The sequence below is a fragment of the Pseudophryne corroboree genome, chromosome 11, assembly GCF_028390025.1.
Source record: "Pseudophryne corroboree isolate aPseCor3 chromosome 11, aPseCor3.hap2, whole genome shotgun sequence".
Classification (NCBI taxonomy): domain Eukaryota; kingdom Metazoa; phylum Chordata; class Amphibia; order Anura; family Myobatrachidae; genus Pseudophryne; species Pseudophryne corroboree.
This window is the reverse complement of record NC_086454.1, coordinates 69,564,482-69,590,387: the sequence shown is the minus strand read 5'-3', so window position 1 is coordinate 69,590,387 and position 25,906 is coordinate 69,564,482. Positions and strand designations below refer to the sequence as shown.

At 30.1% G+C, this 25,906-nt stretch overlaps 29 non-coding genes across 29 annotated transcripts; all 29 read right to left on the bottom strand.

Annotated features, from left to right (window-relative positions):
- Window positions 1-161: 161 nt before the first annotated feature.
- On the bottom strand, window positions 162-235 carry TRNAT-AGU (transfer RNA threonine (anticodon AGU)). Its single transcript has one exon. It is a non-coding gene; the product is annotated as a tRNA-Thr (tRNA).
- Window positions 236-1,074: 839 nt separating this feature from the next.
- TRNAT-AGU (transfer RNA threonine (anticodon AGU)) lies at window positions 1,075-1,148 on the bottom strand. Its single transcript has one exon. It is a non-coding gene; the product is annotated as a tRNA-Thr (tRNA).
- Window positions 1,149-1,977: 829 nt separating this feature from the next.
- On the bottom strand, window positions 1,978-2,051 carry TRNAT-AGU (transfer RNA threonine (anticodon AGU)). Its single transcript has one exon. It is a non-coding gene; the product is annotated as a tRNA-Thr (tRNA).
- An 841-nt stretch (window positions 2,052-2,892) lies between these two features.
- TRNAT-AGU (transfer RNA threonine (anticodon AGU)) lies at window positions 2,893-2,966 on the bottom strand. Its single transcript has one exon. It is a non-coding gene; the product is annotated as a tRNA-Thr (tRNA).
- An 829-nt stretch (window positions 2,967-3,795) lies between these two features.
- TRNAT-AGU (transfer RNA threonine (anticodon AGU)) lies at window positions 3,796-3,869 on the bottom strand. Its single transcript has one exon. It is a non-coding gene; the product is annotated as a tRNA-Thr (tRNA).
- An 839-nt stretch (window positions 3,870-4,708) lies between these two features.
- Window positions 4,709-4,782, bottom strand: TRNAT-AGU (transfer RNA threonine (anticodon AGU)). Its single transcript has one exon. It is a non-coding gene; the product is annotated as a tRNA-Thr (tRNA).
- An 828-nt stretch (window positions 4,783-5,610) lies between these two features.
- TRNAT-AGU (transfer RNA threonine (anticodon AGU)) lies at window positions 5,611-5,684 on the bottom strand. Its single transcript has one exon. It is a non-coding gene; the product is annotated as a tRNA-Thr (tRNA).
- An 840-nt stretch (window positions 5,685-6,524) lies between these two features.
- TRNAT-AGU (transfer RNA threonine (anticodon AGU)) lies at window positions 6,525-6,598 on the bottom strand. Its single transcript has one exon. It is a non-coding gene; the product is annotated as a tRNA-Thr (tRNA).
- Window positions 6,599-7,426: 828 nt separating this feature from the next.
- TRNAT-AGU (transfer RNA threonine (anticodon AGU)) lies at window positions 7,427-7,500 on the bottom strand. Its single transcript has one exon. It is a non-coding gene; the product is annotated as a tRNA-Thr (tRNA).
- An 839-nt stretch (window positions 7,501-8,339) lies between these two features.
- On the bottom strand, window positions 8,340-8,413 carry TRNAT-AGU (transfer RNA threonine (anticodon AGU)). The gene has a single exon. It is a non-coding gene; the product is annotated as a tRNA-Thr (tRNA).
- An 828-nt stretch (window positions 8,414-9,241) lies between these two features.
- On the bottom strand, window positions 9,242-9,315 carry TRNAT-AGU (transfer RNA threonine (anticodon AGU)). The gene has a single exon. It is a non-coding gene; the product is annotated as a tRNA-Thr (tRNA).
- Window positions 9,316-10,155: 840 nt separating this feature from the next.
- Window positions 10,156-10,229, bottom strand: TRNAT-AGU (transfer RNA threonine (anticodon AGU)). Its single transcript has one exon. It is a non-coding gene; the product is annotated as a tRNA-Thr (tRNA).
- Window positions 10,230-11,057: 828 nt separating this feature from the next.
- Window positions 11,058-11,131, bottom strand: TRNAT-AGU (transfer RNA threonine (anticodon AGU)). The gene has a single exon. It is a non-coding gene; the product is annotated as a tRNA-Thr (tRNA).
- An 839-nt stretch (window positions 11,132-11,970) lies between these two features.
- TRNAT-AGU (transfer RNA threonine (anticodon AGU)) lies at window positions 11,971-12,044 on the bottom strand. Its single transcript has one exon. It is a non-coding gene; the product is annotated as a tRNA-Thr (tRNA).
- An 828-nt stretch (window positions 12,045-12,872) lies between these two features.
- TRNAT-AGU (transfer RNA threonine (anticodon AGU)) lies at window positions 12,873-12,946 on the bottom strand. The gene has a single exon. It is a non-coding gene; the product is annotated as a tRNA-Thr (tRNA).
- An 841-nt stretch (window positions 12,947-13,787) lies between these two features.
- Window positions 13,788-13,861, bottom strand: TRNAT-AGU (transfer RNA threonine (anticodon AGU)). The gene has a single exon. It is a non-coding gene; the product is annotated as a tRNA-Thr (tRNA).
- Window positions 13,862-14,690: 829 nt separating this feature from the next.
- On the bottom strand, window positions 14,691-14,764 carry TRNAT-AGU (transfer RNA threonine (anticodon AGU)). Its single transcript has one exon. It is a non-coding gene; the product is annotated as a tRNA-Thr (tRNA).
- An 839-nt stretch (window positions 14,765-15,603) lies between these two features.
- On the bottom strand, window positions 15,604-15,677 carry TRNAT-AGU (transfer RNA threonine (anticodon AGU)). The gene has a single exon. It is a non-coding gene; the product is annotated as a tRNA-Thr (tRNA).
- An 828-nt stretch (window positions 15,678-16,505) lies between these two features.
- TRNAT-AGU (transfer RNA threonine (anticodon AGU)) lies at window positions 16,506-16,579 on the bottom strand. The gene has a single exon. It is a non-coding gene; the product is annotated as a tRNA-Thr (tRNA).
- An 839-nt stretch (window positions 16,580-17,418) lies between these two features.
- Window positions 17,419-17,492, bottom strand: TRNAT-AGU (transfer RNA threonine (anticodon AGU)). The gene has a single exon. It is a non-coding gene; the product is annotated as a tRNA-Thr (tRNA).
- An 829-nt stretch (window positions 17,493-18,321) lies between these two features.
- Window positions 18,322-18,395, bottom strand: TRNAT-AGU (transfer RNA threonine (anticodon AGU)). Its single transcript has one exon. It is a non-coding gene; the product is annotated as a tRNA-Thr (tRNA).
- Window positions 18,396-19,234: 839 nt separating this feature from the next.
- Window positions 19,235-19,308, bottom strand: TRNAT-AGU (transfer RNA threonine (anticodon AGU)). Its single transcript has one exon. It is a non-coding gene; the product is annotated as a tRNA-Thr (tRNA).
- An 828-nt stretch (window positions 19,309-20,136) lies between these two features.
- TRNAT-AGU (transfer RNA threonine (anticodon AGU)) lies at window positions 20,137-20,210 on the bottom strand. Its single transcript has one exon. It is a non-coding gene; the product is annotated as a tRNA-Thr (tRNA).
- An 840-nt stretch (window positions 20,211-21,050) lies between these two features.
- TRNAT-AGU (transfer RNA threonine (anticodon AGU)) lies at window positions 21,051-21,124 on the bottom strand. Its single transcript has one exon. It is a non-coding gene; the product is annotated as a tRNA-Thr (tRNA).
- An 828-nt stretch (window positions 21,125-21,952) lies between these two features.
- Window positions 21,953-22,026, bottom strand: TRNAT-AGU (transfer RNA threonine (anticodon AGU)). Its single transcript has one exon. It is a non-coding gene; the product is annotated as a tRNA-Thr (tRNA).
- Window positions 22,027-22,865: 839 nt separating this feature from the next.
- On the bottom strand, window positions 22,866-22,939 carry TRNAT-AGU (transfer RNA threonine (anticodon AGU)). The gene has a single exon. It is a non-coding gene; the product is annotated as a tRNA-Thr (tRNA).
- An 828-nt stretch (window positions 22,940-23,767) lies between these two features.
- Window positions 23,768-23,841, bottom strand: TRNAT-AGU (transfer RNA threonine (anticodon AGU)). Its single transcript has one exon. It is a non-coding gene; the product is annotated as a tRNA-Thr (tRNA).
- An 841-nt stretch (window positions 23,842-24,682) lies between these two features.
- TRNAT-AGU (transfer RNA threonine (anticodon AGU)) lies at window positions 24,683-24,756 on the bottom strand. The gene has a single exon. It is a non-coding gene; the product is annotated as a tRNA-Thr (tRNA).
- An 829-nt stretch (window positions 24,757-25,585) lies between these two features.
- On the bottom strand, window positions 25,586-25,659 carry TRNAT-AGU (transfer RNA threonine (anticodon AGU)). The gene has a single exon. It is a non-coding gene; the product is annotated as a tRNA-Thr (tRNA).
- Between the last annotated feature and the right edge of the window lie 247 nt (window positions 25,660-25,906).

Below are 25,906 nucleotides of genomic sequence, written 5' to 3'. Positions count from 1 at the left end.
GAATATTGCATTTTTTTGTGTTTTCTGATTTGGACTGTATCTAGAAATGTGGTACATATTACTGAACATGTGAGAAAGGGTAAAGGCTGCTGAAGCATTCACATGTCTTTTTGTGATGAATTATCAACAAACTATGTTCTGAGTTGATGAAAATAAATGAAAGGCGCTGCTGAGATTTGAACTCAGGATCTCCTGTTTACTAGACAGGCGCTTTAACCAACTAAGCCACAGCACCACATGATGCCCTGGAGCTTCACAAAGAAAAATGATATATCTAAGATATGCTATTTGGTAACAATTTTTGATATTCTTATAACTATTGCTTTATCAATTTTTCAAACCGGTGGATATTTAGAGTATAAATCGAAAGTTGGGTTCTCTCTTTTCATTCATGATTTACAGCACCTTCATTCTTAAAATATCTTGTCAAAGTAATTTTCTAATTTTTTTAGCACTTTTATTGATTTCTCTGTAAGTAATGCTACATGGGAATAAATGTCAATTAATTTTTGATATTCAGAAAACAAAAACATGTAGTAAAATTAAGAACTCTGTTTTAAAAAGTCAGAATTATGGTTAGCATTCTTTATTGATGCTTTTTCAAGAGAAGTTTAGCTTTTCATCAAGAAGTATTTTCCTAACACAATTTTAAGGATGTTATGGAAATAAATATGGGTTAAATGTCAATGATTCTCTAGCTATGATGACTAAACTGACTCTCAAATTACGGTACCTTGGGAAACTTACTTTTTTACAGACATTTTAACACTTTCTGTGTTATTCTCTTTTTAATGTACTCTAAATTAATTTTGCAGTTTACCCAATATGATGAAGGCTATTTTGTAAAAATTAATCTATTTACCTTAACATAGGCATATTTCTACAAATTAACTTATGCTGAAATAGGGTGAAGTTTTGTTGTTTGTCGTCTTCTGACATGGATGGCATCTTTAAACTTTTTTACATTGGTGACCAAATGTGCCAAAGTGAAAGCAGATAAAGGTTTTACACATCTTATTTTGTTATGCATCAACAAAAAACTACATACTAGTGTGATAAAAAGGTATCAAGCAAAGGTACTGCTGAGATATGAACTCAGGATCTCCTGTTTACTAGACAGGCACTTTAACCAACTAAGCCACAGCACCACTTGCACTGCCTTACATATAATGACAAATTATATGTCTAAAGTATAATATTTTTTATTATTTTTATATATTTTTTTGAAACTAGTATTTTATTAATTCTTTAAACAGTTGGAAACTTACAGTAAGTTATATAATGCTTTTTTCTCCTTTATTTTGTATATACAGGCCCTACATTCTTACAATATCTTGTTCAAGTCACTTGTTAATATGCTTTATTGTAATAGATATTATGGCGTTCTTATTAATGTAGTCATCCCTGGGAAATTAAAGTCAGTCTATTGTTGGTACTCATACAGTTACAAAGTAATCGTGAAATGAAAACATGAGATCTCAATGCTAGAATTATTGTTAACATTTTATCTGGAAGCTTGCTCAATAAATGGAAAGATTTATTTCTGGAATTGCTTTCCTAACACAATATTGTTTATGTTAAGTAACAAATAATCCATTATTTTCTATTGCTCCCTAAACTCTGATGACTAAATTGTCTATCTATTTATCTTGAGAAACTCACATTGTTACTGACTTTTGTTTAAACATTTCCTCTGACTGGACACCATATTGTTCCTAGAGATTGCTCAGACATGATGATTGGCAATTTCTGGAATTCTTTTCTAGTTACCTTTTCATCAATTTACTTCTACAAAATAACTGATATTAAAAAAGGGGAATATTGCATTTTTTTGTGTTTTCTGATTTGGACTGTATCTAGAAATGTGGTACATATTACTGAACATGTGAGAAAGGGTAAAGGCTGCTGAAGCATTCACATGTCTTTTTGTGATGAATTATCAACAAACTATGTTCTGAGTTGATGAAAATAAATGAAAGGCGCTGCTGAGATTTGAACTCAGGATCTCCTGTTTACTAGACAGGCGCTTTAACCAACTAAGCCACAGCACCACATGATGCCCTGAAGCTTCACAAAGAAAAATGATATAACTAAGATATGCTATTTGGTAACAATTTTTGATATTCTTATAACTATTGCTTTATCAATTTTTCAAACCGGTGGATATTTAGAGTATAAATAGAAAGTTGGGTTCTCTCTTTTCATTCATGATTTACAGCACCTTCATTCTTAAAATATCTTGTCAAAGTAATTTTCTAATTTTTTTTAGCACTTTTATTGATTTCTCTGTAAGTAATGCTACATGGGAATAAATGTCAATTAATTTTTGATATTCAGAAAACAAAAACATGTAGTAAAATTAAGAACTCTGTTTTAAAAAGTCAGAATTATGGTTAGCATTCTTTATTGATGCTTTTTCAAGAGAAGTTTAGCTTTTCATCAAGAAGTATTTTCCTAACACAATTTTAAGGATGTTATGGAAATAAATATGGGTTAAATGTCAATGATTCTCTAGCTATGATGACTAAACTGACTCTCAAATTACTGTACCTTGGGAAACTTACTTTTTTTACAGACATTTTAACACTTTCTGTGTTATTCTCTTTTTAATGTACTCTAAATTAATTTTGCAGTTTACCCAATATGATGAAGGCTATTTTGTAAAAATTAATCTATTTACCTTAACATAGGCATATTTCTACAAATTAACTTATGCTGAAATAGGGTGAAGTTTTGTTGTTTGTCGTCTTCTGACATGGATGGCATCTTTAAACTTTTTTACATTGGTGACCAAATGTGCCAAAGTGAAAGCAGATAAAGGTTTTACACATCTTATTTTGTTATGCATCAACAAAAAACTACATACTAGTGTGATAAAAAGGTATCAAGCAAAGGTACTGCTGAGATATGAACTCAGGATCTCCTGTTTACTAGACAGGCACTTTAACCAACTAAGCCACAGCACCACTTGCACTGCCTTACATATAATGACAAATTATATGTCTAAAGTATAATATTTTTTATTATTTTTATATATTTTTTTGAAACTAGTATTTTATTAATTCTTTAAACAGTTAGAAACTTACAGTAAGTTATATAATGCTTTTTTCTCCTTTATTTTGTATATACAGGCCCTACATTCTTACAATATCTTGTTCAAGTCACTTGTTAATATGCTTTATTGTAATAGATATTATGGCGTTCTTATTAATGTAGTCATCCCTGGGAAATTAAAGTCAGTCTATTGTTGGTACTCATACAGTTAAAAAGTAATCGTGAAATGAAAACATGAGATCTCAATGCTAGAATTATTGTTAACATTTTATCTGGAAGCTTGCTCAATAAATGGAAAGATTTATTTCTGGAATTGCTTTCCTAACACAATATTGTTTATGTTAAGTAACAAATAATCCATTATTTTCTATTGCTCCCTAAACTCTGATGACTAAATTGTCTATCAATTTATCTTGAGAAACTCACATTGTTACTGACTTTTGTTTAAACATTTCCTCTGACTGGACACCATATTGTTCCTGGAGATTGCTCAGACATGATGATTGGCAATTTCTGGAATTCTTTTCTAGTTACCTTGGCATCAATTTACTTCTACAAAATAACTGATATTAAAAAAGGGGAATATTGCATTTTTTTGTGTTTTCTGATTTGGACTGTATCTAGAAATGTGGTACATATTACTGAACATGTGAGAAAGGGTAAAGGCTGCTGAAGCATTCACATGTCTTTTTGTGATGAATTATCAACAAACTATGATCTGAGTTGATGAAAATAAATAAAAAGCGCTGCTGAGATTTGAACTCAGGATCTCCTGTTTACTAGACAGGCGCTTTAACCAACTAAGCCACAGCACCACATACTGCCCTAGAGCTTCACAAAGAAAAATTATATATCTAAGATATGCTATTTGGTAACAATTTTTGATATTCTTATAACTATTGCTTCATCAATTTTTCAAACCGGTGGAAATTTAGAGTATAAATAGAAAGTTGTGTTCTCTCTTTTCATTCATGATTTACAGCACCTTCATTCTTAAAATATCTTGTCAAAATAATTTTCTAATTTTTTTTAGCACTTTTATTGATTTCTCTGTAAGTAATGCTACATGGGAATAATGTCAATTAATTTTTGATATTCAGAAAACAAAAACATGTAGTAAAATTAAGAACTCTGTTTTAAAAAGTCAGAATTATGGTTAGCATTCTTTATTGATGCTTTTTCAAGAGAAGTTTAGCTTTTCATCAAGAAGTATTTTCCTAACACAATTTTAAGGATGTTATGGAAATAAATATGGGTTAAATGTCAATGATTCTCTAGCTATGATGACTAAACTGACTCTCAAATTACTGTACCTTGGGAAACTTACTTTTTTACAGACATTTTAACACTTTCTGTGTTATTCTCTTTTTAATGTACTCTAAATTAATTTTGCAGTTTACCCAATAAGATGAAGGCTATTTTGTAAAAATTCATCTATTTACCTTAACATAGGCATATTTCTACAAATTAACTTATGTTGAAATAGGGTGAAGTTTTGTTGTTTGTGGTCTTCTGACATGGATGGCATCTTTAAACTTTTTTACATTGGTGACCAAATGTGCCAAAGTGAAAGCAGATAAAGGTTTTACACATCTTATTTTGTTATGCATCAACAAAAAACTACATACTGGTGTGATAAAAAGGTATCAAGCAAAGGTACTGCTGAGATATGAACTCAGGATCTCCTGTTTACTAGACAGGCACTTTAACCAACTAAGCCACAGCACCACTTGCACTGCCTTACATATAATGACAAATTATATGTCTAAAGTATAATATTTTTTATTATTTTTAGATATTTTTTTGAAACTAGTATTTTATTAATTCTTTAAACAGTTGGAAACTTACAGTAAGTTATATAATGCTTTTTTCTCCTTTATTTTGTATATACAGGCCCTACATTCTTACAATGTTTGTTCAAGTCACTTGTTAATATGCTTTATTGTAATAGATATTATGGCGTTCTTATTAATGTAGTCATCCCTGGGAAATTAAAGTCAGTCTATTGTTGGTACTCATACAGTTAAAAAGTAATCGTGAAATGAAAACATGAGATCTCAATGATAGAATTATTGTTAACATTTTATCTGGAAGCTTGCTCGATAAATGGAAAGATTTATTTCTGGAATTGCTTTCCTAACACAATATTGTTTATGTTAAGTAACAAATAATCCATTATTTTCTATTGCTCCCTAAACTCTGATGACTAAATTGTCTATCAATTTATCTTGAGAAACTCACATTGTTACTGACTTTTGTTTAAACATTTCCTCTGACTGGACACCATATTGTTCCTGGAGATTGCTCAGACATGATGATTGGCAATTTCTGGAATTCTTTTCTAGTTACCTTGGCATCAATTTACTTCTACAAAATAACTGATATTAAAAAAGGGGAATATTGCATTTTTTTGTGTTTTCTGATTTGGACTGTATCTAGAAATGTGGTACATATTACTGAACATGTGAGAAAGGGTAAAGGCTGCTGAAGCATTCACATGTCTTTTTGTGATGAATTATCAACAAACTATGTTCTGAGTTGATGAAAATAAATGAAAGGCGCTGCTGAGATTTGAACTCAGGATCTCCTGTTTACTAGACAGGCGCTTTAACCAACTAAGCCACAGCACCACATGATGCCCTAAAGCTTCACAAAGAAAAATGATATATCTAAGATATGCTATTTGGTAACAATTTTTGATATTCTTATAACTATTGCTTCATCAATTTTTCAAACCGGTGGAAATTTAGAGTATAAATAGAAAGTTGTGTTCTCTCTTTTCATTCATGATTTACAGCACCTTCATTCTTAAAATTTCTTGTCAAAGTAATTTTCTATTTTTTTTTAGCACTTTTATTGATTTCTCTGTAAGTAATGCTACATGGGAATAAATGTCAATTAATTTTTGATATTCAGAAAACAAAAACATGTAGTAAAATTAAGAACTCTGTTTTAAAAAGTCAGAATTATGGTTAGCATTCTTTATTGATGCTTTTTCAAGAGAAGTTTAGCTTTTCATCAACAAGTATTTTCCTAACACAATTTTAAGGATGTTATGGAAATAAATATGGGTTAAATGTCAATGATTCTCTAGCTATGATGACTAAACTGACTCTCAAATTACTGTACCTTGGGAAACTTACTTTTTTACAGACATTTTAACACTTTCTGTGTTATTCTCTTTTTAATGTACTCTAAATTAATTTTGCAGTTTACCCAATATGATGAAGGCTATTTTGTAAAAATTAATCTATTTACCTTAACATAGGCATATTTCTACAAATTAACTTATGTTGAAATAGGGTGAAGTTTTGTTGTTTGTCGTCTTCTGACATGGATGGCATCTTTAAACTTTTTTACATTGGTGACCAAATGTGCCAAAGTGAAAGCAGATAAAGGTTTTACACATCTTATTTTGTTATGCATCAACAAAAAACTACATACTGGTGTGATAAAAAGGTATCAAGCAAAGGTACTGCTGAGATATGAACTCAGGATCTCCTGTTTACTAGACAGGCACTTTAACCAACTAAGCCACAGCACCACTTGCACTGCCTTACATATAATGACAAATTATATGTCTAAAGTATAATATTTTTTATTATTTTTATATATTTTTTTGATACTAGTATTTTATTAATTCTTTAAACAGTTGGAAACTTACAGTAAGTTATATAATGCTTTTTTCTCCTTTATTTTGTATATACAGGCCCTACATTCTTACAATATCTTGTTCAAGTCACTTGTTAATATGCTTTATTGTAATAGATATTATGGCGTTCTTATTAATGTAGTCATCCCTGGGAAATTAAAGTCAGTCTATTGTTGGTACTCATACAGTTAAAAAGTAATCGTGAAATGAAAACATGAGATCTCAATGATAGAATTATTGTTAACATTTTATCTGGAAGCTTGCTCAATAAATGGAAAGATTTATTTTTGCAATTGCTTTCCTAACACAATATTGTTTATGTTAAGTAACAAATAATCCATTATTTTCTATTGCTCCCTAAACTCTGATGACTAAATTGTCTATCAATTTATCTTGAGAAACTCACATTGTTACTGACTTTTGTTTAAACATTTCCTCTGACTGGACACCATATTGTTCCTGGAGATTGCTCAGACATGATGATTGGCAATTTCTGGAATTCTTTTCTAGTTACCTTGGCATCAATTTACTTCTACAAAATAACTGATATTAAAAAAGGGGAATATTGCATTTTTTGTGTTTTCTGATTTGGACTGTATCTAGAAATGTGGTACATATTACTGAACATGTGAGAAAGGGTAAAGGCTGCTGAAGCATTCACATGTCTTTTTGTGATGAATTATCAACAAACTATGTTCTGAGTTGATGAAAATAAATGAAAGGCGCTGCTGAGATTTGAACTCAGGATCTCCTGTTTACTAGACAGGCGCTTTAACCAACTAAGCCACAGCACCACATGATGCCCTGGAGCTTCACAAAGAAAAATGATATATCTAAGATATGCTATTTGGTAACAATTTTTGATATTCTTATAACTATTGCTTCATCAATTTTTCAAACCGGTGGAAATTTAGAGTATAAATAGAAAGTTGTGTTCTCTCTTTTCATTCATGATTTACAGCACCTTCATTCTTAAAATATCTTGTCAAAGTAATTTTCTATTTTTTTTAGCACTTTTATTGATTTCTCTGTAAGTAATGCTACATGGGAATAAATGTCAATTAATTTTTGATATTCAGAAAACAAAAACATGTAGTAAAAATAAGAACTCTGTTTTAAAAAGTCAGAATTATGGTTAGCATTCTTTATTGATGCTTTTTCAAGAGAAGTTTAGCTTTTCATCAACAAGTATTTTCCTAACACAATTTTAAGGATGTTATGGAAATAAATATGGGTTAAATGTCAATTATTCTCTAGCTATGATGACTAAACTGACTCTCAAATTACTGTACCTTGGGAAACTTACTTTTTTACAGACATTTTAACACTTTCTGTGTTATTCTCTTTTTAATGTACTCTAAATTAATTTTGCAGTTTACCCAATATGATGAAGGCTATTTTGTAAAAATTCATCTATTTACCTTAACATAGGCATATTTCTACAAATTAACTTATGTTGAAATAGGGTGAAGTTTTGTTGTTTGTCGTCTTCTGACATGGATGGCATCTTTAAACTTTTTTACATTGGTGACCAAATGTGCCAAAGTGAAAGCAGATAAAGGTTTTACACATCTTATTTTGTTATGCATCAACAAAAAACTACATACTGGTGTGATAAAAAGGTATCAAGCAAAGGTACTGCTGAGATATGAACTCAGGATCTCCTGTTTACTAGACAGGCACTTTAACCAACTAAGCCACAGCACCACTTGCACTGCCTTACATATAATGACAAATTATATGTCTAAAGTATAATATTTTTTATTATTTTTATATATTTTTTTGATACTAGTATTTTATTAATTCTTTAAACAGTTGGAAACTTACAGTAAGTTATATAATGCTTTTTTCTCCTTTATTTTGTATATACAGGCCCTACATTCTTACAATGTTTGTTCAAGTCACTTGTTAATATGCTTTATTGTAATAGATATTATGGCGTTCTTATTAATGTAGTCATCCCTGGGAAATTAAAGTCAGTCTATTGTTGGTACTCATACAGTTAAAAAGTAATCGTGAAATGAAAACATGAGATCTCAATGATAGAATTATTGTTAACATTTTATCTGGAAGCTTGCTCGATAAATGGAAAGATTTATTTCTGGAATTGCTTTCCTAACACAATATTGTTTATGTTAAGTAACAAATAATCCATTATTTTCTATTGCTCCCTAAACTCTGATGACTAAATTGTCTATCAATTTATCTTGAGAAACTCACATTGTTACTGACTTTTGTTTAAACATTTCCTCTGACTGGACACCATATTGTTCCTGGAGATTGCTCAGACATGATGATTGGCAATTTCTGGAATTCTTTTCTAGTTACCTTGGCATCAATTTACTTCTACAAAATAACTGATATTAAAAAAGGGGAATATTGCATTTTTTTGTGTTTTCTGATTTGGACTGTATCTAGAAATGTGGTACATATTACTGAACATGTGAGAAAGGGTAAAGGCTGCTGAAGCATTCACATGTCTTTTTGTGATGAATTATCAACAAACTATGTTCTGAGTTGATGAAAATAAATGAAAGGCGCTGCTGAGATTTGAACTCAGGATCTCCTGTTTACTAGACAGGCGCTTTAACCAACTAAGCCACAGCACCACATGATGCCCTAAAGCTTCACAAAGAAAAATGATATATCTAAGATATGCTATTTGGTAACAATTTTTGATATTCTTATAACTATTGCTTCATCAATTTTTCAAACCGGTGGAAATTTAGAGTATAAATAGAAAGTTGTGTTCTCTCTTTTCATTCATGATTTACAGCACCTTCATTCTTAAAATTTCTTGTCAAAGTAATTTTCTATTTTTTTTTAGCACTTTTATTGATTTCTCTGTAAGTAATGCTACATGGGAATAAATGTCAATTAATTTTTGATATTCAGAAAACAAAAACATGTAGTAAAATTAAGAACTCTGTTTTAAAAAGTCAGAATTATGGTTAGCATTCTTTATTGATGCTTTTTCAAGAGAAGTTTAGCTTTTCATCAACAAGTATTTTCCTAACACAATTTTAAGGATGTTATGGAAATAAATATGGGTTAAATGTCAATGATTCTCTAGCTATGATGACTAAACTGACTCTCAAATTACTGTACCTTGGGAAACTTACTTTTTTACAGACATTTTAACACTTTCTGTGTTATTCTCTTTTTAATGTACTCTAAATTAATTTTGCAGTTTACCCAATATGATGAAGGCTATTTTGTAAAAATTAATCTATTTACCTTAACATAGGCATATTTCTACAAATTAACTTATGTTGAAATAGGGTGAAGTTTTGTTGTTTGTCGTCTTCTGACATGGATGGCATCTTTAAACTTTTTTACATTGGTGACCAAATGTGCCAAAGTGAAAGCAGATAAAGGTTTTACACATCTTATTTTGTTATGCATCAACAAAAAACTACATACTGGTGTGATAAAAAGGTATCAAGCAAAGGTACTGCTGAGATATGAACTCAGGATCTCCTGTTTACTAGACAGGCACTTTAACCAACTAAGCCACAGCACCACTTGCACTGCCTTACATATAATGACAAATTATATGTCTAAAGTATAATATTTTTTATTATTTTTATATATTTTTTTGATACTAGTATTTTATTAATTCTTTAAACAGTTGGAAACTTACAGTAAGTTATATAATGCTTTTTTCTCCTTTATTTTGTATATACAGGCCCTACATTCTTACAATATCTTGTTCAAGTCACTTGTTAATATGCTTTATTGTAATAGATATTATGGCGTTCTTATTAATGTAGTCATCCCTGGGAAATTAAAGTCAGTCTATTGTTGGTACTCATACAGTTAAAAAGTAATCGTGAAATGAAAACATGAGATCTCAATGATAGAATTATTGTTAACATTTTATCTGGAAGCTTGCTCAATAAATGGAAAGATTTATTTTTGCAATTGCTTTCCTAACACAATATTGTTTATGTTAAGTAACAAATAATCCATTATTTTCTATTGCTCCCTAAACTCTGATGACTAAATTGTCTATCAATTTATCTTGAGAAACTCACATTGTTACTGACTTTTGTTTAAACATTTCCTCTGACTGGACACCATATTGTTCCTGGAGATTGCTCAGACATGATGATTGGCAATTTCTGGAATTCTTTTCTAGTTACCTTGGCATCAATTTACTTCTACAAAATAACTGATATTAAAAAAGGGGAATATTGCATTTTTTGTGTTTTCTGATTTGGACTGTATCTAGAAATGTGGTACATATTACTGAACATGTGAGAAAGGGTAAAGGCTGCTGAAGCATTCACATGTCTTTTTGTGATGAATTATCAACAAACTATGTTCTGAGTTGATGAAAATAAATGAAAGGCGCTGCTGAGATTTGAACTCAGGATCTCCTGTTTACTAGACAGGCGCTTTAACCAACTAAGCCACAGCACCACATGATGCCCTGGAGCTTCACAAAGAAAAATGATATATCTAAGATATGCTATTTGGTAACAATTTTTGATATTCTTATAACTATTGCTTCATCAATTTTTCAAACCGGTGGAAATTTAGAGTATAAATAGAAAGTTGTGTTCTCTCTTTTCATTCATGATTTACAGCACCTTCATTCTTAAAATATCTTGTCAAAGTAATTTTCTATTTTTTTTAGCACTTTTATTGATTTCTCTGTAAGTAATGCTACATGGGAATAAATGTCAATTAATTTTTGATATTCAGAAAACAAAAACATGTAGTAAAAATAAGAACTCTGTTTTAAAAAGTCAGAATTATGGTTAGCATTCTTTATTGATGCTTTTTCAAGAGAAGTTTAGCTTTTCATCAACAAGTATTTTCCTAACACAATTTTAAGGATGTTATGGAAATAAATATGGGTTAAATGTCAATTATTCTCTAGCTATGATGACTAAACTGACTCTCAAATTACTGTACCTTGGGAAACTTACTTTTTTACAGACATTTTAACACTTTCTGTGTTATTCTCTTTTTAATGTACTCTAAATTAATTTTGCAGTTTACCCAATATGATGAAGGCTATTTTGTAAAAATTCATCTATTTACCTTAACATAGGCATATTTCTACAAATTAACTTATGTTGAAATAGGGTGAAGTTTTGTTGTTTGTCGTCTTCTGACATGGATGGCATCTTTAAACTTTTTTACATTGGTGACCAAATGTGCCAAAGTGAAAGCAGATAAAGGTTTTACACATCTTATTTTGTTATGCATCAACAAAAAACTACATACTGGTGTGATAAAAAGGTATCAAGCAAAGGTACTGCTGAGATATGAACTCAGGATCTCCTGTTTACTAGACAGGCACTTTAACCAACTAAGCCACAGCACCACTTGCACTGCCTTACATATAATGACAAATTATATGTCTAAAGTATAATATTTTTTATTATTTTTATATATTTTTTTGATACTAGTATTTTATTAATTCTTTAAACAGTTGGAAACTTACAGTAAGTTATATAATGCTTTTTTCTCCTTTATTTTGTATATACAGGCCCTACATTCTTACAATATCTTGTTCAAGTCACTTGTTAATATGCTTTATTGTAATAGATATTATGGCGTTCTTATTAATGTAGTCATCCCTGGGAAATTAAAGTCAGTCTATTGTTGGTACTCATACAGTTAAAAAGTAATCGTGAAATGAAAACATGAGATCTCAATGATAGAATTATTGTTAACATTTTATCTGGAAGCTTGCTCAATAAATGGAAAGATTTATTTTTGCAATTGCTTTCCTAACACAATATTGTTTATGTTAAGTAACAAATAATCCATTATTTTCTATTGCTCCCTAAACTCTGATGACTAAATTGTCTATCAATTTATCTTGAGAAACTCACATTGTTACTGACTTTTGTTTAAACATTTCCTCTGACTGGACACCATATTGTTCCTGGAGATTGCTCAGACATGATGATTGGCAATTTCTGGAATTCTTTTCTAGTTACCTTGGCATCAATTTACTTCTACAAAATAACTGATATTAAAAAAGGGGAATATTGCATTTTTTGTGTTTTCTGATTTGGACTGTATCTAGAAATGTGGTACATATTACTGAACATGTGAGAAAGGGTAAAGGCTGCTGAAGCATTCACATGTCTTTTTGTGATGAATTATCAACAAACTATGTTCTGAGTTGATGAAAATAAATGAAAGGCGCTGCTGAGATTTGAACTCAGGATCTCCTGTTTACTAGACAGGCGCTTTAACCAACTAAGCCACAGCACCACATGATGCCCTGGAGCTTCACAAAGAAAAATGATATAACTAAGATATGCTATTTGGTAACAATTTTTGATATTCTTATAACTATTGCTTTATCAATTTTTCAAACCGGTGGATATTTAGAGTATAAATAGAAAGTTGGGTTCTCTCTTTTCATTCATGATTTATAGCACCTTCATTCTTAAAATATCTTGTCAAAGTAATTTTCTAATTTTTTTTAGCACTTTTATTGATTTCTCTGTAAGTAATGCTACATGGGAATAAATGTCAATTAATTTTTGATATTCAGAAAACAAAAACATGTAGTAAAATTAAGAACTCTGTTTTAAAAAGTCAGAATTATGGTTAGCATTCTTTATTGATGCTTTTTCAAGAGAAGTTTAGCTTTTCATCAAGAAGTATTTTCCTAACACAATTTTAAGGATGTTATGGAAATAAATATGGGTTAAATGTCAATGATTCTCTAGCTATGATGACTAAACTGACTCTCAAATTACTGTACCTTGGGAAACTTACTTTTTTTACAGACATTTTAACACTTTCTGTGTTATTCTCTTTTTAATGTACTCTAAATTAATTTTGCAGTTTACCCAATATGATGAAGGCTATTTTGTAAAAATTAATCTATTTACCTTAACATAGGCATATTTCTACAAATTAACTTATGCTGAAATAGGGTGAAGTTTTGTTGTTTGTCGTCTTCTGACATGGATGGCATCTTTAAACTTTTTTACATTGGTGACCAAATGTGCCAAAGTGAAAGCAGATAAAGGTTTTACACATCTTATTTTGTTATGCATCAACAAAAAACTACATACTAGTGTGATAAAAAGGTATCAAGCAAAGGTACTGCTGAGATATGAACTCAGGATCTCCTGTTTACTAGACAGGCACTTTAACCAACTAAGCCACAGCACCACTTGCACTGCCTTACATATACTGACAAATTATATGTCTAAAGTATAATTTTTTTTATTATTTTTATATATTTTTTTGAAACTAGTATTTTATTAATTCTTTAAACAGTTGGAAACTTACAGTAAGTTATATAATGCTTTTTTCTCCTTTATTTTGTATATACAGGCCCTACATTCTTACAATATCTTGTTCAAGTCACTTGTTAATATGCTTTATTGTAATAGATATTATGGCGTTCTTATTAATGTAGTCATCCCTGGGAAATTAAAGTCAGTCTATTGTTGGTACTCATACAGTTAAAAAGTAATCGTGAAATGAAAACATGAGATCTCAATGCTAGAATTATTGTTAACATTTTATCTGGAAGCTTGCTCAATAAATGGAAAGATTTATTTTTGCAATTGCTTTCCTAACACAATATTGTTTATGTTAAGTAACAAATAATCCATTATTTTCTATTGCTCCCTAAACTCTGATGACTAAATTGTCTATCAATTTATCTTGAGAAACTCACATTGTTACTGACTTTTGTTTAAACATTTCCTCTGACTGGACACCATATTGTTCCTGGAGATTGCTCAGACATGATGATTGGCAATTTCTGGAATTCTTTTCTAGTTACCTTGGCATCAATTTACTTCTACAAAATAACTGATATTAAAAAAGGGGAATATTGCATTTTTTTGTGTTTTCTGATTTGGACTGTATCTAGAAATGTGGTACATATTACTGAACATGTGAGAAAGGGTAAAGGCTGCTGAAGCATTCACATGTCTTTTTGTGATGAATTATCAACAAACTATGATCTGAGTTGATGAAAATAAATGAAAGGCGCTGCTGAGATTTGAACTCAGGATCTCCTGTTTACTAGACAGGCGCTTTAACCAACTAAGCCACAGCACCACATACTGCCCTAGAGCTTCACAAAGAAAAATTATATATCTAAGATATGCTATTTGGTAACAATTTTTGATATTCTTATAACTATTGCTTCATCAATTTTTCAAACCGGTGGAAATTTAGAGTATAAATAGAAAGTTGTGTTCTCTCTTTTCATTCATGATTTACAGCACCTTCATTCTTAAAATATCTTGTCAAAGTAATTTTCTAATTTTTTTTAGCACTTTTATTGATTTCTCTGTAAGTAATGCTACATGGGAATAATGTCAATTAATTTTTGATATTCAGAAAACAAAAACATGTAGTAAAATTAAGAACTCTGTTTTAAAAAGTCAGAATTATGGTTAGCATTCTTTATTGATGCTTTTTCAAGAGAAGTTTAGCTTTTCATCAAGAAGTATTTTCCTAACACAATTTTAAGGATGTTATGGAAATAAATATGGGTTAAATGTCAATGATTCTCTAGCTATGATGACTAAACTGACTCTCAAATTACTGTACCTTGGGAAACTTACTTTTTTACAGACATTTTAACACTTTCTGTGTTATTCTCTTTTTAATGTACTCTAAATTAATTTTGCAGTTTACCCAATATGATGAAGGCTATTTTGTAAAAATTCATCTATTTACCTTAACATAGGCATATTTCTACAAATTAACTTATGTTGAAATAGGGTGAAGTTTTGTTGTTTGTCGTCTTCTGACATGGATGGCATCTTTAAACTTTTTTACATTGGTGACCAAATGTGCCAAAGTGAAAGCAGATAAAGGTTTTACACATCTTATTTTGTTATGCATCAACAAAAAACTACATACTGGTGTGATAAAAAGGTATCAAGCAAAGGTACTGCTGAGATATGAACTCAGGATCTCCTGTTTACTAGACAGGCACTTTAACCAACTAAGCCACAGCACCACTTGCACTGCCTTACATATAATGACAAATTATATGTCTAAAGTATAATATTTTTTATTATTTTTAGATATTTTTTTGAAACTAGTATTTTATTAATTCTTTAAACAGTTGGAAACTTACAGTAAGTTATATAATGCTTTTTTCTCCTTTATTTTGTATATACAGGCCCTACATTCTTACAATGTTTGTTCAAGTCACTTGTTAATATGCTTTATTGTAATAGATATTATGGCGTTCTTATTAATGTAGTCATCCCTGGGAAATTAAAGTCAGTCTATTGTTGGTACTCATACAGTTAAAAAGTAATCGTGAAATGAAAACATGAGATCTCAATGATAGAATTATTGTTAACATTTTATCTGGAAGCTTGCTCGATAAATGGAAAGATTTATTTCTGGAATTGCTTTCCTAACACAATATTGTTTATGTTAAGTAACAAATAATCCATTATTTTCTATTGCTCCCTAAACTCTGATGACTAAATTGTCTATCAATTTATCTTGAGAAACTCACATTGTTACTGACTTTTGTTTAAACATTTCCTCTGACTGGACACCATATTGTTCCTGGAGATTGCTCAGACATGATGATTGGCAATTTCTGGAATTCTTTTCTAGTTACCTTGGCATCAATTTACTTCTACAAAATAACTGATATTAAAAAAGGGGAATATTGCATTTTTTTGTGTTTTCTGATTTGGACTGTATCTAGAAATGTGGTACATATTACTGAACATGTGAGAAAGGGTAAAGGCTGCTGAAGCATTCACATGTCTTTTTGTGATGAATTATCAACAAACTATGTTCTGAGTTGATGAAAATAAATGAAAGGAGCTGCTGAGATTTGAACTCAGGATCTCCTGTTTACTAGACAGGCGCTTTAACCAACTAAGCCACAGCACCACATGATGCCCTAAAGCTTCACAAAGAAAAATGATATATCTAAGATATGCTATTTGGTAACAATTTTTGATATTCTTATAACTATTGCTTCATCAATTTTTCAAACCGGTGGAAATTTAGAGTATAAATAGAAAGTTGTGTTCTCTCTTTTCATTCATGATTTACAGCACCTTCATTCTTAAAATTTCTTGTCAAAGTAATTTTCTATTTTTTTTAGCACTTTTATTGATTTCTCTGTAAGTAATGCTACATGGGAATAAATGTCAATTAATTTTTGATATTCAGAAAACAAAAACATGTAGTAAAATTAAGAACTCTGTTTTAAAAAGTCAGAATTATGGTTAGCATTCTTTATTGATGCTTTTTCAAGAGAAGTTTAGCTTTTCATCAACAAGTATTTTCCTAACACAATTTTAAGGATGTTATGGAAATAAATATGGGTTAAATGTCAATGATTCTCTAGCTATGATGACTAAACTGACTCTCAAATTACTGTACCTTGGGAAACTTACTTTTTTACAGACATTTTAACACTTTCTGTGTTATTCTCTTTTTAATGTACTCTAAATTAATTTTGCAGTTTACCCAATATGATGAAGGCTATTTTGTAAAAATTCATCTATTTACCTTAACATAGGCATATTTCTACAAATTAACTTATGCTGAAATAGGGTGAAGTTTTGTTGTTTGTCGTCTTCTGACATGGATGGCATCTTTAAACTTTTTTACATTGGTGACCAAATGTGCCAAAGTGAAAGCAGATAAAGGTTTTACACATCTTATTTTGTTATGCATCAACAAAAAACTACATACTAGTGTGATAAAAAGGTATCAAGCAAAGGTACTGCTGAGATATGAACTCAGGATCTCCTGTTTACTAGACAGGCACTTTAACCAACTAAGCCACAGCACCACTTGCACTGCCTTACATATAATGACAAATTATATGTCTAAAGTATAATATTTTTTATTATTTTTATATATTTTTTTGAAACTAGTATTTTATTAATTCTTTAAACAGTTAGAAACTTACAGTAAGTTATATAATGCTTTTTTCTCCTTTATTTTGTATATACAGGCCCTACATTCTTACAATATCTTGTTCAAGTCACTTGTTAATATGCTTTATTGTAATAGATATTATGGCGTTCTTATTAATGTAGTCATCCCTGGGAAATTAAAGTCAGTCTATTGTTGGTACTCATACAGTTAAAAAGTAATCGTGAAATGAAAACATGAGATCTCAATGCTAGAATTATTGTTAACATTTTATCTGGAAGCTTGCTCAATAAATGGAAAGATTTATTTTTGCAATTGCTTTCCTAACACAATATTGTTTATGTTAAGTAACAAATAATCCATTATTTTCTATTGCTCCCTAAACTCTGATGACTAAATTGTCTATCAATTTATCTTGAGAAACTCACATTGTTACTGACTTTTGTTTAAACATTTCCTCTGACTGGACACCATATTGTTCCTGGAGATTGCTCAGACATGATGATTGGCAATTTCTGGAATTCTTTTCTAGTTACCTTGGCATCAATTTACTTCTACAAAATAACTGATATTAAAAAAGGGGAATATTGCATTTTTTTGTGTTTTCTGATTTGGACTGTATCTAGAAATGTGGTACATATTACTGAACATGTGAGAAAGGGTAAAGGCTGCTGAAGCATTCACATGTCTTTTTGTGATGAATTATCAACAAACTATGATCTGAGTTGATGAAAATAAATGAAAAGCGCTGCTGAGATTTGAACTCAGGATCTCCTGTTTACTAGACAGGCGCTTTAACCAACTAAGCCACAGCACCACATACTGCCCTAGAGCTTCACAAAGAAAAATTATATATCTAAGATATGCTATTTGGTAACAATTTTTGATATTCTTATAACTATTGCTTCATCAATTTTTCAAACCGGTGGAAATTTAAAGTATAAATAGAAAGTTGTGTTCTCTCTTTTCATTCATGATTTACAGCACCTTCATTCTTAAAATATCTTGTCAAAGTAATTTTCTAATTTTTTTTAGCACTTTTATTGATTTCTCTGTAAGTAATGCTACATGGGAATAATGTCAATTAATTTTTGATATTCAGAAAACAAAAACATGTAGTAAAATTAAGAACTCTGTTTTAAAAAGTCAGAATTATGGTTAGCATTCTTTATTGATGCTTTTTCAAGAGAAGTTTAGCTTTTCATCAAGAAGTATTTTCCTAACACAATTTTAAGGATGTTATGGAAATAAATATGGGTTAAATGTCAATGATTCTCTAGCTATGATGACTAAACTGACTCTCAAATTACTGTACCTTGGGAAACTTACTTTTTTACAGACATTTTAACACTTTCTGTGTTATTCTCTTTTTAATGTACTCTAAATTAATTTTGCAGTTTACCCAATAAGATGAAGGCTATTTTGTAAAAATTCATCTATTTACCTTAACATAGGCATATTTCTACAAATTAACTTATGTTGAAATAGGGTGAAGTTTTGTTGTTTGTGGTCTTCTGACATGGATGGCATCTTTAAACTTTTTTACATTGGTGACCAAATGTGCCAAAGTGAAAGCAGATAAAGGTTTTACACATCTTATTTTGTTATGCATCAACAAAAAACTACATACTGGTGTGATAAAAAGGTATCAAGCAAAGGTACTGCTGAGATATGAACTCAGGATCTCCTGTTTACTAGACAGGCACTTTAACCAACTAAGCCACAGCACCACTTGCACTGCCTTACATATAATGACAAATTATATGTCTAAAGTATAATATTTTTTATTATTTTTAGATATTTTTTTGAAACTAGTATTTTATTAATTCTTTAAACAGTTGGAAACTTACAGTAAGTTATATAATGCTTTTTTCTCCTTTATTTTGTATATACAGGCCCTACATTCTTACAATGTTTGTTCAAGTCACTTGTTAATATGCTTTATTGTAATAGATATTATGGCGTTCTTATTAATGTAGTCATCCCTGGGAAATTAAAGTCAGTCTATTGTTGGTACTCATACAGTTAAAAAGTAATCGTGAAATGAAAACATGAGATCTCAATGATAGAATTATTGTTAACATTTTATCTGGAAGCTTGCTCGATAAATGGAAAGATTTATTTCTGGAATTGCTTTCCTAACACAATATTGTTTATGTTAAGTAACAAATAATCCATTATTTTCTATTGCTCCCTAAACTCTGATGACTAAATTGTCTATCAATTTATCTTGAGAAACTCACATTGTTACTGACTTTTGTTTAAACATTTCCTCTGACTGGACACCATATTGTTCCTGGAGATTGCTCAGACATGATGATTGGCAATTTCTGGAATTATTTTCTAGTTACCTTGGCATCAATTTACTTCTACAAAATAACTGATATTAAAAAAGGGGAATATTGCATTTTTTTGTGTTTTCTGATTTGGACTGTATCTAGAAATGTGGTACATATTACTGAACATGTGAGAAAGGGTAAAGGCTGCTGAAGCATTCACATGTCTTTTTGTGATGAATTATCAACAAACTATGTTCTGAGTTGATGAAAATAAATGAAAGGCGCTGCTGAGATTTGAACTCAGGATCTCCTGTTTACTAGACAGGCGCTTTAACCAACTAAGCCACAGCACCACATGATGCCCTAAAGCTTCACAAAGAAAAATGATATATCTAAGATATGCTATTTGGTAACAATTTTTGATATTCTTATAACTATTGCTTCATCAATTTTTCAAACCGGTGGAAATTTAGAGTATAAATAGAAAGTTGTGTTCTCTCTTTTCATTCATGATTTACAGCACCTTCATTCTTAAAATTTCTTGTCAAAGTAATTTTCTATTTTTTTTTAGCACTTTTATTGATTTCTCTGTAAGTAATGCTACATGGGAATAAATGTCAATTAATTTTTGATATTCAGAAAACAAAAACATGTAGTAAAATTAAGAACTCTGTTTTAAAAAGTCAGAATTATGGTTAGCATTCTTTATTGATGCTTTTTCAAGAGAAGTTTAGCTTTTCATCAACAAGTATTTTCCTAACACAATTTTAAGGATGTTATGGAAATAAATATGGGTTAAATGTCAATGATTCTCTAGCTATGATGACTAAACTGACTCTCAAATTACTGTACCTTGGGAAACTTACTTTTTTACAGACATTTTAACACTTTCTGTGTTATTCTCTTTTTAATGTACTCTTAATTAATTTTGCAGTTTACCCAATATGATGAAGGCTATTTTGTAAAAATTCATCTATTTACCTTAACATAGGCATATTTCTACAAATTAACTTATGTTGAAATAGGGTGAAGTTTTGTTGTTTGTCGTCTTCTGACATGGATGGCATCTTTAAACTTTTTTACATTGGTGACCAAATGTGCCAAAGTGAAAGCAGATAAAGGTTTTACACATCTTATTTTGTTATGCATCAACAAAAAACTACATACTGGTGTGATAAAAAGGTATCAAGCAAAGGTACTGCTGAGATATGAACTCAGGATCTCCTGTTTACTAGACAGGCACTTTAACCAACTAAGCCACAGCACCACTTGCACTGCCTTACATATAATGACAAATTATATGTCTAAAGTATAATATTTTTTATTATTTTTATATATTTTTTTGATACTAGTATTTTATTAATTCTTTAAACAGTTGGAAACTTACAGTAAGTTATATAATGCTTTTTTCTCCTTTATTTTGTATATACAGGCCCTACATTCTTACAATATCTTGTTCAAGTCACTTGTTAATATGCTTTATTGTAATAGATATTATGGCGTTCTTATTAATGTAGTCATCCCTGGGAAATTAAAGTCAGTCTATTGTTGGTACTCATACAGTTAAAAAGTAATCGTGAAATGAAAACATGAGATCTCAATGATAGAATTATTGTTAACATTTTATCTGGAAGCTTGCTCAATAAATGGAAAGATTTATTTTTGCAATTGCTTTCCTAACACAATATTGTTTATGTTAAGTAACAAATAATCCATTATTTTCTATTGCTCCCTAAACTCTGATGACTAAATTGTCTATCAATTTATCTTGAGAAACTCACATTGTTACTGACTTTTGTTTAAACATTTCCTCTGACTGGACACCATATTGTTCCTGGAGATTGCTCAGACATGATGATTGGCAATTTCTGGAATTCTTTTCTAGTTACCTTGGCATCAATTTACTTCTACAAAATAACTGATATTAAAAAAGGGGAATATTGTATTTTTTGTGTTTTCTGATTTGGACTGTATCTAGAAATGTGGTACATATTACTGAACATGTGAGAAAGGGTAAAGGCTGCTGAAGCATTCACATGTCTTTTTGTGATGAATTATCAACAAACTATGTTCTGAGTTGATGAAAATAAATGAAAGGCGCTGCTGAGATTTGAACTCAGGATCTCCTGTTTACTAGACAGGCGCTTTAACCAACTAAGCCACAGCACCACATGATGCCCTGGAGCTTCACAAAGAAAAATGATATATCTAAGATATGCTATTTGGTAACAATTTTTGATATTCTTATAACTATTGCTTCATCAATTTTTCAAACCGGTGGAAATTTAGAGTATAAATAGAAAGTTGTGTTCTCTCTTTTCATTCATGATTTACAGCACCTTCATTCTTAAAATATCTTGTCAAAGTAATTTTCTATTTTTTTTAGCACTTTTATTGATTTCTCTGTAAGTAATGCTACATGGGAATAAATGTCAATTAATTTTTGATATTCAGAAAACAAAAACATGTAGTAAAAATAAGAACTCTGTTTTAAAAAGTCAGAATTATGGTTAGCATTCTTTATTGATGCTTTTTCAAGAGAAGTTTAGCTTTTCATCAACAAGTATTTTCCTAACACAATTTTAAGGATGTTATGGAAATAAATATGGGTTAAATGTCAATTATTCTCTAGCTATGATGACTAAACTGACTCTCAAATTACTGTACCTTGGGAAACTTACTTTTTTACAGACATTTTAACACTTTCTGTGTTATTCTCTTTTTAATGTACTCTAAATTAATTTTGCAGTTTACCCAATATGATGAAGGCTATTTTGTAAAAATTCATCTATTTACCTTAACATAGGCATATTTCTACAAATTAACTTATGTTGAAATAGGGTGAAGTTTTGTTGTTTGTCGTCTTCTGACATGGATGGCATCTTTAAACTTTTTTACATTGGTGACCAAATGTGCCAAAGTGAAAGCAGATAAAGGTTTTACACATCTTATTTTGTTATGCATCAACAAAAAACTACATACTGGTGTGATAAAAAGGTATCAAGCAAAGGTACTGCTGAGATATGAACTCAGGATCTCCTGTTTACTAGACAGGCACTTTAACCAACTAAGCCACAGCACCACTTGCACTGCCTTACATATAATGACAAATTATATGTCTAAAGTATAATATTTTTTATTATTTTTATATATTTTTTTGATACTAGTATTTTATTAATTCTTTAAACAGTTGGAAACTTACAGTAAGTTATATAATGCTTTTTTCTCCTTTATTTTGTATATACAGGCCCTACATTCTTACAATATCTTGTTCAAGTCACTTGTTAATATGCTTTATTGTAATAGATATTATGGCGTTCTTATTAATGTAGTCATCCCTGGGAAATTAAAGTCAGTCTATTGTTGGTACTCATACAGTTAAAAAGTAATCGTGAAATGAAAACATGAGATCTCAATGATAGAATTATTGTTAACATTTTATCTGGAAGCTTGCTCAATAAATGGAAAGATTTATTTTTGCAATTGCTTTCCTAACACAATATTGTTTATGTTAAGTAACAAATAATCCATTATTTTCTATTGCTCCCTAAACTCTGATGACTAAATTGTCTATCAATTTATCTTGAGAAACTCACATTGTTACTGACTTTTGTTTAAACATTTCCTCTGACTGGACACCATATTGTTCCTGGAGATTGCTCAGACATGATGATTGGCAATTTCTGGAATTCTTTTCTAGTTACCTTGGCATCAATTTACTTCTACAAAATAACTGATATTAAAAAAGGGGAATATTGCATTTTTTGTGTTTTCTGATTTGGACTGTATCTAGAAATGTGGTACATATTACTGAACATGTGAGAAAGGGTAAAGGCTGCTGAAGCATTCACATGTCTTTTTGTGATGAATTATCAACAAACTATGTTCTGAGTTGATGAAAATAAATGAAAGGCGCTGCTGAGATTTGAACTCAGGATCTCCTGTTTACTAGACAGGCGCTTTAACCAACTAAGCCACAGCACCACATGATGCCCTGGAGCTTCACAAAGAAAAATGATATAACTAAGATATGCTATTTGGTAACAATTTTTGATATTCTTATAACTATTGCTTTATCAATTTTTCAAACCGGTGGATATTTAGAGTATAAATAGAAAGTTGGGTTCTCTCTTTTCATTCATGATTTATAGCACCTTCATTCTTAAAATATCTTGTCAAAGTAATTTTCTAATTTTTTTTAGCACTTTTATTGATTTCTCTGTAAGTAATGCTACATGGGAATAAATGTCAATTAATTTTTGATATTCAGAAAACAAAAACATGTAGTAAAATTAAGAACTCTGTTTTAAAAAGTCAGAATTATGGTTAGCATTCTTTATTGATGCTTTTTCAAGAGAAGTTTAGCTTTTCATCAAGAAGTATTTTCCTAACACAATTTTAAGGATGTTATGGAAATAAATATGGGTTAAATGTCAATGATTCTCTAGCTATGATGACTAAACTGACTCTCAAATTACTGTACCTTGGGAAACTTACTTTTTTTACAGACATTTTAACACTTTCTGTGTTATTCTCTTTTTAATGTACTCTAAATTAATTTTGCAGTTTACCCAATATGATGAAGGCTATTTTGTAAAAATTAATCTATTTACCTTAACATAGGCATATTTCTACAAATTAACTTATGCTGAAATAGGGTGAAGTTTTGTTGTTTGTCGTCTTCTGACATGGATGGCATCTTTAAACTTTTTTACATTGGTGACCAAATGTGCCAAAGTGAAAGCAGATAAAGGTTTTACACATCTTATTTTGTTATGCATCAACAAAAAACTACATACTAGTGTGATAAAAAGGTATCAAGCAAAGGTACTGCTGAGATATGAACTCAGGATCTCCTGTTTACTAGACAGGCACTTTAACCAACTAAGCCACAGCACCACTTGCACTGCCTTACATATACTGACAAATTATATGTCTAAAGTATAATTTTTTTTATTATTTTTATATATTTTTTTGAAACTAGTATTTTATTAATTCTTTAAACAGTTGGAAACTTACAGTAAGTTATATAATGCTTTTTTCTCCTTTATTTTGTATATACAGGCCCTACATTCTTACAATATCTTGTTCAAGTCACTTGTTAATATGCTTTATTGTAATAGATATTATGGCGTTCTTATTAATGTAGTCATCCCTGGGAAATTAAAGTCAGTCTATTGTTGGTACTCATACAGTTAAAAAGTAATCGTGAAATGAAAACATGAGATCTCAATGCTAGAATTATTGTTAACATTTTATCTGGAAGCTTGCTCAATAAATGGAAAGATTTATTTTTGCAATTGCTTTCCTAACACAATATTGTTTATGTTAAGTAACAAATAATCCATTATTTTCTATTGCTCCCTAAACTCTGATGACTAAATTGTCTATCAATTTATCTTGAGAAACTCACATTGTTACTGACTTTTGTTTAAACATTTCCTCTGACTGGACACCATATTGTTCCTGGAGATTGCTCAGACATGATGATTGGCAATTTCTGGAATTCTTTTCTAGTTACCTTGGCATCAATTTACTTCTACAAAATAACTGATATTAAAAAAGGGGAATATTGCATTTTTTTGTGTTTTCTGATTTGGACTGTATCTAGAAATGTGGTACATATTACTGAACATGTGAGAAAGGGTAAAGGCTGCTGAAGCATTCACATGTCTTTTTGTGATGAATTATCAACAAACTATGATCTGAGTTGATGAAAATAAATGAAAGGCGCTGCTGAGATTTGAACTCAGGATCTCCTGTTTACTAGACAGGCGCTTTAACCAACTAAGCCACAGCACCACATACTGCCCTAGAGCTTCACAAAGAAAAATTATATATCTAAGATATGCTATTTGGTAACAATTTTTGATATTCTTATAACTATTGCTTCATCAATTTTTCAAACCGGTGGAAATTTAGAGTATAAATAGAAAGTTGTGTTCTCTCTTTTCATTCATGATTTACAGCACCTTCATTCTTAAAATATCTTGTCAAAGTAATTTTCTAATTTTTTTTTAGCACTTTTATTGATTTCTCTGTAAGTAAT